Genomic DNA, 12,120 nt, shown 5'->3' with positions numbered 1-12,120 from the left:
ACCATATTTTCCCCCTGAGCAAAGGGTGTGCTGTGTCCTTGACCCCATCAAGACAACATATCCGCTCTAGGTTTTTGGAACCGGGAAGATAGGTTAAAAAAAAACAGTATTGTGCACAGCAGGTCTGTCTGCTGTTTCGATAGTCAAATGACAGTAATAATTGCAAATTCCGATGGTTGGTCCTGATTTTGATGAACTCTGGTGCTCCCAACAAGAGATGACTCCATTCGGTAGAAGCCAAGTTAATGACCGGCAGCTCTTTTTCAAAGACAGAGTAGTTATTTTCAGAATACGAAAGAGTTTTTGAAAAGGAGGAAATGGGATGTTCCATAAGATCGTCTTGTTGTTGTTTCAAAACTGCCCTGATGGCTTGATCCGAGGCATCTGTCTCAATAATGAAATTTTTCCTTGTGTCGGGTTGTACTAGAAATGAGGCCTCTGTGAAACATTCCTTCAAAGTAATAAAAGCATTGTCCACGTTTTATCCCAAGGAAAGCGTTGTCCTTTCTCAAGCAAGCGAGTCAGAGGCAAACCTTTCTTGGAAAATTCTGGAATTCATTTGAGATAAAAATTGATTAAGCCTAAGAAATGCTGGAGTTCTTGCAGATTGGAAGGGGTTTGGCAGTCCAAAACCACTTTCCCTTTTCTAGGATCAATAGCGATACCATTAGCTGACAAAATGTAACCTAGATAAGGTACAGAGGTGGCATCAAATGTACACTTTACAGGATTGGCATTTAGGTGGTTAGAGCAAAGTCAGTGTAACATTTCTTTAACATGACTTTGGTGATCTTCCAGAGTTCTAGAATAGATCATCTTATCATTGAGAAGATGATAACAGAGTGTTGGATGAGATCACTAAACAAATGTTCCATAAATCGCTGAAAGACATCAGGGGCACTAGCGAGGCCAAAGGGCATTACACAGTACTAGTAGCATCCAACATGCCGTCTTCCACTCATCAACGCTTTTATTTCTGATGAGGTGGTAGGCACCTCATAGATTCAGTTTTGTGAAAAAAGTGGCTCCTCTTATTGCTTCCATAATATCATGTATCAGAGGCAATGGATACTTGTCTTTCCGGGTAATACAATTCAGTCCCCTGTAGTCGATACAGGGTTGTAGTTCTGTCATATCCCATTTGGCTATGAACATGAAAGAAGCCCCTCCAGGAGATACATATTCATGGATCAAATCATTCTCTAGGTTCTCTTTTAAGTAGTCCTTCAACACTGATTTCCCAGAGGGTGACAAAATGTACATTCTGATGAAAGGAGGAATGGTATCAGGGAGAAGTTCAATGCTTCAGTCATCAGGCCTATGCGGTGGAGATATCTTTGACCCCTCTTTCTGAAAGGCTTCTTTCATATTTCATGGGAATCGCACACATTAGGGATCCATAGTGGGTTTTTGCCTTGGTCTTCTGAGTCGTAGTTGGAGGAATAATCTCAGTATAGCAAACAGAAAAACAGTGATCCGATCCTAGAAACCGTGTGCAGGCTGACTAATTGATGTATGGGTTATGATGGGCGACCCATGGTGTACCTACAATGATAGGGTAATGGGCTGTTTTAATTAGGTTAAAGGCTACCACTTCATGGCGTTGAGCGATCTGAAAGTAGATCAATGGTGTTCATTTGAATAGAAACTCCATCCAGTGATCTGCCATCACCTCCTTCCACTGGAGCCATTCTATCAGTCCAATCATGGTCCATAAAGACCCCAGGAGCACCAGAATCCTCCATTGCTAGGACTCCCAGGGAAAGGCCTTGAAACACCAGAGAGTGACTTTAATTAATAACAAGGGTGTGTGATGAGACTGTTTGGGGTGAACTGCAGTATGTAGGGTCTTGGAGGGACTCTTGGAAGTCTCCCATTGCTCGGCCCCATTTTGGAGTGGGAACTGGCATTTCTCTGCTGCCTCAGGGGAGCCAGGGGACACTGCCGAAGTAAATGCGTGGAAGACCAACAGTACATACATAGCCCTTGTTCTGCATTTGTGTTCTCCCTTTATCAGAAAGGGGTCCTCATGGCGGTACCGACTTGCATTGGTTCAGAGACATCAGACGAGGAACTCACACCCCCTTGAGGTGGTAAGGGAGATGGATGCACCAGAGAACTCCTATCTCTTCTTTTCTTTGATCTTCTTTCCTAAAGATGAAAATCTATGTTCAGAACCAGCTGGACCAGTTGTTCAAAAGTGGGAGGTAGAGGTATCCCGGCCAGTTCATCCTTTAACTCGTAATTTAATACTCACAGATATAGCATTAAGCAGGCGTCTTCAGGTCACATGGCCTCTGTGGCTAACCGCTTGAAACAGGGTGTATGCGCCAGGAAGTCCAGGGAGCCCGGTAGGAAATCCAAGATTTGTTCATGCACTGAATACACTAGATCAAGTCTATAAAAATATGCTCTAAAAGGTGCCAAAAAGGAAACATAGTCATCAAACAAGGGTTTGTTCCTCATAACAAGTGGAGTGGCCAAATCTAGGGCATGGTATCCCATACAGAAAATCTAACCTTGAAGCGATCAAACACAAACGTAACCTGCCAAAGGCCAATGGAAAACACCACTGTGCAGGCATCAAGGAATTCTTCAAGGAATTCTTCAAGTGTTTTCGGTTCCCCATGGTATTTTTCAACTTTGGGCCCTGCAGCAAGGGACCCCACAGGTAAGGCATCTCTGATAGCCAATGCTTGTTGCAAAACTACATTTTCATATTTAGAGCCTGTACTTCAGTCGATTCTGTACAGCACCAACCGGGTCTTGTAATTGGGTCATGGTCCCGACCTTCAGGCATTGCAATTTCTCAGATGCATGCCTTGCCTGTGCTCTTTTCTGGCTCCGGTCAGGGAGGAGAAAGGGTCTGTCCTTTCGGGCAGTCACCCGACCACTGAATGAACAGGGGGAGAGGGGAGCTGGACCTAAGCGCAGATCCAGGTCTGGGGAAAACTGCAATGATGGGAATAAATCTGCAGAGTAGAAGCGCAGTCACAAAATCGAGGTCAGCAATGTCGGCTGATGTTGTAGAGTAGACTAAGGCAGCTGAGAAGGCTAACAAGCCAGGACTGGGCATCAGCAGGAGCAGAAAATAAAAATGTAGAGGAAGTGGTAAAACACAGAGAAAGAGGAATCAGGAGCAGCAAAAAATATGTGGGAGCAAAAAAGAGGACCAAGAGAATAGCTGGAGTTTCATAGTGGTAGCAGGTTGCAGGTAAAACAAGGCAGAGGAGAAACGAGCATTACAGCAAGAAGGAAACAAAGCTTACCAGTGCTGGTGATTCTTGTAGACAGTGCAAGGCTGGAATGCCTTTGGCGTTCTGCGTCACATTCACCCTGATGCTCCATAGTGGCAGCCATCTTGGGGAGGTCAGGTTGGAGCACTGCAGCCACTATGATAGAATGGGCATCTTACCCCGCCAGCACCACCAGAGTGAGACTCGCGACTACAGGTGAGTGATTCTGGCAACACTGTCATGGCTAACTACTACTAAAACATAATTGCAGAGGCCAATAATGAAAACAGAGCCCTCTTCAAAGCCATCAAGCACTGCGTCAACCCTCTGCCTAACCCTCCCATACCACACTCCATCGAAAAATCCACCACCATCAACTCTTTCTTCATCAACAAGATGAACATGATCTGGCAACACATATACACCAGTGCCACTACTGACAGCACACTTCACATCTCATCTCGCAAAATCACAACTACCTGGACAACTTTCAAGACACTAACTATGGGATCACCTCACTGCAACCTTAGCATCCTTCAAGGCCACATTGTATGTGGACGACAGCCTCCCTGCCTCTCTACTGAAGACCCTTCTGACAGAAGCACTCCTTCCTTACAATCATCAACAGCTCCCTAATGCAAGGTACCTTCCCCTAAACCCTCAACCAGGACAAATCCTCCTGCTTCTTAAGAAACCAACACTGGACCATGACGATCTCAGAAGCTACTGCCCCATCTCCCATCTTCCATTCCTAGGTATGAGCTGTGAGAAAGCAGTAGACATACAGCTCCTCCAACACATTGAAGCCAATAACCTCCTTCAGTCCTACCAATCTGGCTTCAGACCCCGATGCTGCACAGAAATGTCTACCATCAAGGTGATTGACAATGCCCTTTAAATACTCAATGATCGCCATCCTTGCCTCCTAGTTCTCCTTGACCTCTCAGCAGCCTTTGACACAGTAGACCACAAGACACTCACCGACAATCTACATTGCTGCACGGGGATCAGTGAGATTGTCCTCAGCTGGTTCAAATCCTACCTTGCGAATCGCCAACAGTTCATACAAATGGATTCTTCCAGATCAACAACTCTACCCATCACCTGTGGAGGTCCCACAAGGATCTATCCTGTCCCCCGTCATCTTCAATCTATACATGGAACCCTCCTCACTCCAAACAACATCCATAATCACCAATATACAGGAGACACGCTGATCTACCTCAAGATATCATCCATCGAAGATATCTACAGGCTCGAGTCCTGCCTCATATTGATACAGTCCTGGATGTCCAGTGCTTATTGAAGCTCAACACCTCCAAAACTGAATTCCTACTGTGACCAAAAACACGGAACACCCTGACATCCAGACCTGGGTCTCTGCTATGAACCTCGAGCGATTCACACCCCAGCTGGCCTTGTGTGCCAAGTGCCTGGAGTTCAACATCGACAGACACCTCACGTTTAAGAAGCCTCTAGCAAAGAAGACACACATGGCCTGGTAACAACTTTCTCTCCTGCGAAAAATCAAGCCCTTCATCCCAGAAAACAAGTTCAGATCCACTGTCCAATCCTTGGTCCTCTCCCACATGGATGGTGGCAATGCCCTTTTTGAAGGCCTTCTCGCGACTCCCCTAGAACACTTGAGATGTGTCTGGCATGCTGAAGCAAGACTCATTAAAGGACACTGCAAATTCAACCACATCACCCCAATCATCATCAAACTGCACTGGCTCCCACTGCAAGCCTGCATCATCTTCAAATCATGTTGCATCATCTAGAATTATGTCAGCCTAAAATCCCAGAGCTACCTCACTTAGAAACCCAGCATCTCCAGAGGCCTGTGATCCACCAGAAGTAAGGAAATGTGCAGACTTGAATAACAACGGAGAAGGAAAAAACCAGAAGACAAGCATTCTCTGTCTATGCTTCAAGACTCTGGAACCTCCTCCCTGTCGACATCAGACTTTCCCCAATACGTCTACAATTCAGGAAAGAGCTCAAGACCTTCCTCTTCAAGGAATGGCTCCTCTGTAACACCTAGGTCCACACACACTGCTCTCCCCACCCTACGTGAGACTCAGTGAGCTGCTCCCCACTGTCTCTGCCCCTGGTTGCTGATAGATCCCTTGTTGCCAATTGTCCACCCTCGCCCTCCCCTTTTAGTTCCACGCTCCTTTTGTCTCTGCTACCTTCACTGTATTCTTCCCCTTATGATTGCTGAAGCTAGGTCTATGCTAAATAAATACACTAATAATAATAATGACCCAATTTTCCATATCATCTGTGATGCCAAGTGTGATGTGTTGAGCTGTGCACTGTGGAAGTTGGGGTACCACCTTGTTACCACCTCTATACAATGTAAGTGCTTTTAACATGTGCATTATAACCTTGAACTATCACTCTTGCACTTAAGTGTAGAGAAGCAGATTTACACATCATTTATAGAGCCCACCCCTTACCTTTGTCATACTGGAAGAACAGCAAGAGAACACTGTGCATGACACCTGCTATCATCTCAACACCACATTGAAGGTATGGGAGATCTTATGTGCTCAGACAAACGTAGCAAATGTATCCTGAGATGGTAAATATGAGTCTGCATACACCGCTGGATATAGAAGAAGTATAAGTAAAGTCAGAGGTAAAGTGACGTCATGAAGAAGAAAAGTTACATGGACGCACTGAACCTGATGTATGAATATCTAAAGAATGAAGATGCAATTGAAACAACAAAGTAAACATGTATGTGAATATGAAAAAAACCATGAACACTAAGAAGATAAGTGACAAGATATGTAATTGATGTATATATCCAGAAACGCAAGGTATATAAGACAACGTAGAAGCTTGCTAAAGTAGAAACTGGCCCGCCAGTAAAGAAGCAATGTTGAGAAAATGGATGTCGGCATTGTATAATAATGAACGAGAAGCCTCGAGAAGGGAAACCAAGGCTGCAGCGCTGAGAGGCACTGAAATACAGATTCATGCAAGAACAAAGGATATTTGGTTTGCGCAGAATCAAGGATGCCACTGCGAGAAGCAACAATGAAAGATGCAGAAAGCATATGCACGACGGAGCAAACAAGTATCCCAAGGCCAAGACGAGTAATAGCACCCAATATAATTGAATCAAATAACACTAAATAGAAAGACAGGGCACCGGGTGTTGGCGGTCCGCTGGCACATTCCTGGCTTGATCTCTCCCGGGAGGGACACCATAACTGAGGCCACGCCCACTCTGACTGCTTCCACTCCAGACCCGAGCCCGACAGGGTGAAGCCCACAGGTCAAGGGTGCAGGGTGTTGGCAGTCTGCTGGTGCATTCCTGGCTTGATCTGTCCTGGGAGGGACACTGTACCTGAGGCTGCGCCCCCTCTGACTACTTCCACTCCAGACCCCAGTCCGGCAGGATGAAGCCCGCTGTTAAAGGGTGCGGGGTGTTAGCGAACCGCAGGGTTGTGCCTACCACCCAGACTGCGAGGTGTAACCTGGACTGTGAGGTGAGACTGAGGTAACCACTGAGTGGAGGGAAAAAGCCTTCAGTATTGAGAGGGGGAAGCTCAAACACTCTCCTACAGGTGCATAAGGTCCAGAGAAGTAGCCCAACAATTCCATTCCTATGGTGTGGTCAGGTGAGACCCCTTCTTCTATGTGGATTTGATCCCCAAGGCCTCTTCACATCCAGGCCGTAGGATGGTTGGCCTTCCCCAGGATGCCGACTGTGTCCACCTCTACTTCTACATCTCCAAATCCTCTCTCTTATCAAATCTACACGGCCCCACAGCTACACTGGCAATGCGGAAGCCAATCATGGGCAGAAGGCTGAGCGTGGGTATGTCGCATAAAGCTCTGGGGTTCACGTTGGGAAAGGGAGCCTGCACTGGGAGCCTTTGCGGGAATGGAGCATCTGGCAAATTGTCTTCAGCCACTGTCCGCGACAAAGAGGGTAGCTTACACCCAAGCTACCTTGCACGTCCAGTGGGGCCCCCACTACAGCCCTCTGGGCTCACCTGTGATCTTGTTTCAATCCCTCTACACACGACTAGCTCGGATAGCCTCTTTTTCAATGAACTTGTGCCCCCTATTAATCTGCTAACCCCTGGAGGCAGTCTTTACTGTGTGGCCACTGCCAACCTTCTCAGTAGGGGCTGGCCCAGGGGGGGCAGGGGGCTGAATCTAGACTCTGAAAAAGGGATTTATTCCTCGTACCCCTGTCGGCACCCTGCTTCTGTGGATAGGACTCTTCAATCCATGAGCAGTCGCACAGAGGTAGTTCTTCCCCCAGTGCCACCCTCACGGAGAGAGACCATCGCCCTAGTCTCAGGTGTCCAGCATCCATCTTTTTGGAACACCATGGGGAGTGTCCAGAGAAACTCATGCCCAGTGGGGAGGAGGGTCAGTGCCTTAATCCACGGTCAGGGGAGTCCTCTGTCAGGGCATCACACACCTGATGGCTGTAGCAGTTCCATGGTGCTTCTCCACGGTGTCCCAATCCCTTCCACCGACACTAGAAATCCAAGGGACGCCCTTCAGAACAAATGTCTTCATTGATTGCAGGCTGTATGGGAGTGTGGGCTTGTGTCAAAGGGCACTTTGTTGGAGTGCACCAGACTGTCCAAATTCCCAGATAAAACTAATACTGTCAAACTGCTTTTTGGGGACACCCACATGGCAAAGGACGTTGTGGAAAAATGCAATGGCCACAGGCGGATAAGGAAAAGTGGTATCACAGTCAGTGCACCCCTCATCCCTGCTCTTGTGTGCCCCAAAAGAGCCCCATCTAGTAATAGTCCCCTGTCATGGGCAAATTTGACTGCTTGGGCCCAAGACGCTATTGGAAATACCAGAGGAAAGGGGACGGTGGTTCCTAATTATTGCTAAAAGACCTGTTCGGGGGCACTCACGTAAGGTCCGGCCTTCTGCATGGCTTTGCTGTTCTTTTTTGTTATGTTTATTGCAATTATGTACTAGAATAGATCGTTTTTTAGGATACACTTTGATGGCCTTTCAGGCCAAACAAAGTTGTTTTGATGATGGTGATGATGATGACTAAATAGAAAGACAGAATGTACAAAATCGTGGTCTCCTCACATGTGGTGTAAAACCAGAAGACAAGGCCTTTTCATAAAACTCTAGGTGAAGATAGCAGTTTGCCTTCACTCCCTTTAAAGTTCTGAGGAAGAGAACATGCAGTAAGGTCAACTACAGAGGGGAATCCTTGGCTTAGAGCCTAACTGATGGGAGATGGTAGGCTAATTAGCTAAGGAAGGCAGTTGTCTGACGTTGTTCCCTTGCACCTGGGTTTCGGTTGTTTATCTGCTGCTAATGAGCCAAATGTCCAAGGTTGGTAAGAGAGTGCCAACCACTCATGAGGGTCTATGGAATGGCTGGCAGACCATACATTGTTGCACGGGCGTATCCATTGCTGTTATTATGTTATTATCTGTATTTGACTTAATTCAAGGCATGCCTGCCAGATAAGGGGCATCCAATGATGATACTAACACTCATATGTACTATATGTATATGTTTCCCCTTAACCGATCACTCCACCCAGTAGGTTTTACTGTTAGCCATGTAGGATGACGTCATAGCTGACATGTTGAGGTATAAAACCTTTTGCATAACTGAAATGCGTTGAAGAGTACATGAGCTGCAATCTGTTTGGTTGCCATGTTTTCCCTACTTTATTGAACTGAGAATAAAGTTATATTTTGCCATATTCTTTGAGTATGCCGGTTATTTGGGCATGAGATCATTTATTGTGGTAATCCCATTTGGCACATGGAATGGTCCAGGTGTTACTGCACATAAGCGCTAGCCATTTAACTCTTTTATCAGTAGCATCTTCAATTATTTCCTGAATTGTAAGAGCGTTGGAGTCATGCGTATGTGTGGTGGGATGTTGTTCCACAGTGACAGCATGTATCAGAAGACAACCTGTTCCCTGGGTTTCTTTTTCTGGCATTTTTTGGTTTCCAGTTCAGAAAGTCTCTACAATTGTGCTGAACCCTGCAGATAACACAACTTTCTGCTAGTTATGTTGGTGCTTCGAATTATATTGACTTTAATATATTGCAGGATGATGGGAAGATATCCCAGGCTGGTATCCACAGCTACTGTAGCTCCTGAAAGTGAGAGAAAGGTCTTCAAATGTTGTGATGTCAGAGATTAGTCTGGCAGGAATATGATGTATTTCTTTGAGTGGTGTGAGGGCTTAGGTGGGGAAACCTGCCAGGAACATGAGCCCTCTATGAATGTGTATCTACAGGGTTTGGATGATGCTAACCAAGATGAGAAGCAACAGAGCACTGCAAAAGGGGATGCACCCAGAGGTTTCAAGTAGGATGCAATGGTAGCAAAGGAGCTGGGATGGGAAAGAGGAGAGGGGCAGTGGGTTCTCCAAAGGGGGAGAATGGTCGAATGGAGCGATCAGTAATTGGTGAGATTTTCTTTGAAGGGTTCTTCAGTTCAAGATAGAGAGGAGAAGTCTCATTTGTGCTAACAACTAAGGACTGATTTCTGTTTTTTCCCTCTTAGAGATGTTGTGGCTTCTGGTGATGTGCTGGCCTCAAGAGATTGTGCAGTTCATGGGGAAGAAGAGTGGGTGTGACTGCTTTGTAGGTGATCCAGGCAAGCGTCCATCTAGCGTCCATCTAGATGAGACAGCATTAGGGAATTAATGGCAGTCCTCAAGTTAAAGAGTGATAGAACAATTTTTATTTTACATAAGCGTGATTATTGCTACCAATCCATGCAGGCTGATTTTGGCATAATGTTATTTGAAAGAGCAGTTTCAGTCAATGGCAAAACCCAGGGCTCTGACGCTCTGTCTAGCTTCAATGAGAATCCATTGACATGCATGCTGGATAGCCATAATTGGATCAGTGCTTGTTTAGCTCGGCTGCAAAGGTGCACAAACTCTGTTTTGGTGGTGCTGAGCTTTAGGTATGTGCTCATCACTCGGGACTGAATGAGTTAAAAACAGCATTTTTATCACATGTCTTTAATGGACAGAAATTTAGATTGCATCATCTGCATCTTCCTGTACCAAGATAGCTAGATACTTGAGGAGAGTGTGTAGGGGGTCCATGTATGGCTGAAGATAACCAGTGATAGTACAGGCTCTTGAGGGACTCCACCAGTGACTGGTCGGGTACATAATCTGAATTGCCCCTTGACGTCTGTCTGGCACGTACCTAGGTGTCAAGCCATTTGAGAATGTTACTAGAAGTGTGATTAGTACTGTGTGGTTGATGGCACTGAACACTGCAGCAAAGTCAAGTATGTCCAGAAGACATTGATCCCCATAAGCCATAATATTCAGCCGATCGATCATTAGCAACTAGCATAGTTGCTGTTTTGGTGCTTTATCCAGATTTATGCCCAGGCTGGTAATCCTGAAGCATCCTATATTGATGCATTGTTTGTGCTGTTTTCAATGACTGTCCATAAGGTTGATAATTCAGCAGTAGTATGAATGGTCATCTGGGTCCAGATTCAGGTTTTTAAAAAGTTGGCTATATTAAGCCTGTTTGTAAACACAAGAGGTCCTTGGTGCGAGACAGACAATTTGAAGGAGAGGCAGGATCTCTTAATTCTGGATATATTAGATGCTGAAGACGGCAAACATTCACCTTGATTGTGGTGGTTATGAAGGATGTGAGGGTGAGTTAGTGTTCAAGATAGACCATAATTTTCACCACCCAAGTGCTTTCCTTGCCACGATCAGTGTCTTGGTCAATGTGTGCCCCAATTTTCAAGATATTGTCGATGAAATCATCTATGTTGTTGCATCGTTCTGTGGATTGTGGGTTTGAGAGTTCCGGGAGGGTATTACAGCAATGATAACATTGCCTGAAAGGGCGCTCTACTTTTGTTTTCAGCCTCTATTGTAGTTGCTGCTTACCACCTTGTGTTTGCAGCATTCATAAGGGTTCAGTGCATACTCTGCAATTGTTTGAATATGGTGAGATTGGTATGCGATTTGATTTTGTGGCAGAGTTTCTCTGCTTGACAGATGGTGCAATTGTTATCCTTAGATCCTCAGAGTGCAAGGGGGCAAGTTCTTTTTTGTGATGCAGTGTTTTTGCTTTGGCATGTGGAGGTTGGCGAGGATTGTCATACTGGGATCGAAAGTAGAAAGGGGTTATTTGACATCCATGCTTGAACATGCAGTGGCCATCAGAGGGCACAGTCTGACCTCCAAATATTCCATTAAGAAGTCCTCCAAGGAGCGGCAGGCAATCACGAGAGACCGCTGTTGACCTTCTTCCTAAGAATTTAGCAGGTGAGGCAAATGGGCATAGTGAAATTATCTGACCAGTCCTCCTCAATGGGTGCAAGGCATACCAAATGTCGTGAGGAGATCTTGACTAGGTCAAGCAGGCTGCCCTTGACACGGGTGGATCAGTGACTTGCTTGATGGCCACTGTGTCGAGGAAGTCTATGAGGGGCACCCTAGTTGTAATGATGACTGTGGATGTTGAATTCCCCGGGAAGACGTTGTCTGAATTAGAGTGCTATACAGATGTTCAAGGTTGGCGATTTCAGCCATGAAGACTGAGGGGGTAGTGACGAGTGAGGTGTTCTATGGAACAGGAGCGACTGTTCCCGAATAGTGCAGGGCTATGGCATATTGAAGATGGATGCTTGCAAAGGCTTCCATCAACTCTACCTGCTGTGTCTGCATCCTGTAGGTTGTATCCTTGTGAGATGAGGATGTCAAATGTGTTGATGGATGTAGGGCAAAAGCAGGACTCTGTCATGAAGATATAATCTGAGTCTAAGGCTCGGATGTGCACTGATATGTCAGCAGCATTTCAGAAGCATGTAGAATCGTTGATTGAGCATTTGCAAGAATCATGCTGCATGTTTGGGA

Source organism: Ambystoma mexicanum, chromosome 13, assembly GCF_040938575.1.
Source record: "Ambystoma mexicanum isolate Mex_15411 chromosome 13, UKY_AmexF1_1, whole genome shotgun sequence".
Classification (NCBI taxonomy): domain Eukaryota; kingdom Metazoa; phylum Chordata; class Amphibia; order Caudata; family Ambystomatidae; genus Ambystoma; species Ambystoma mexicanum.
Note: the sequence above shows the minus strand (reverse complement) of the source record.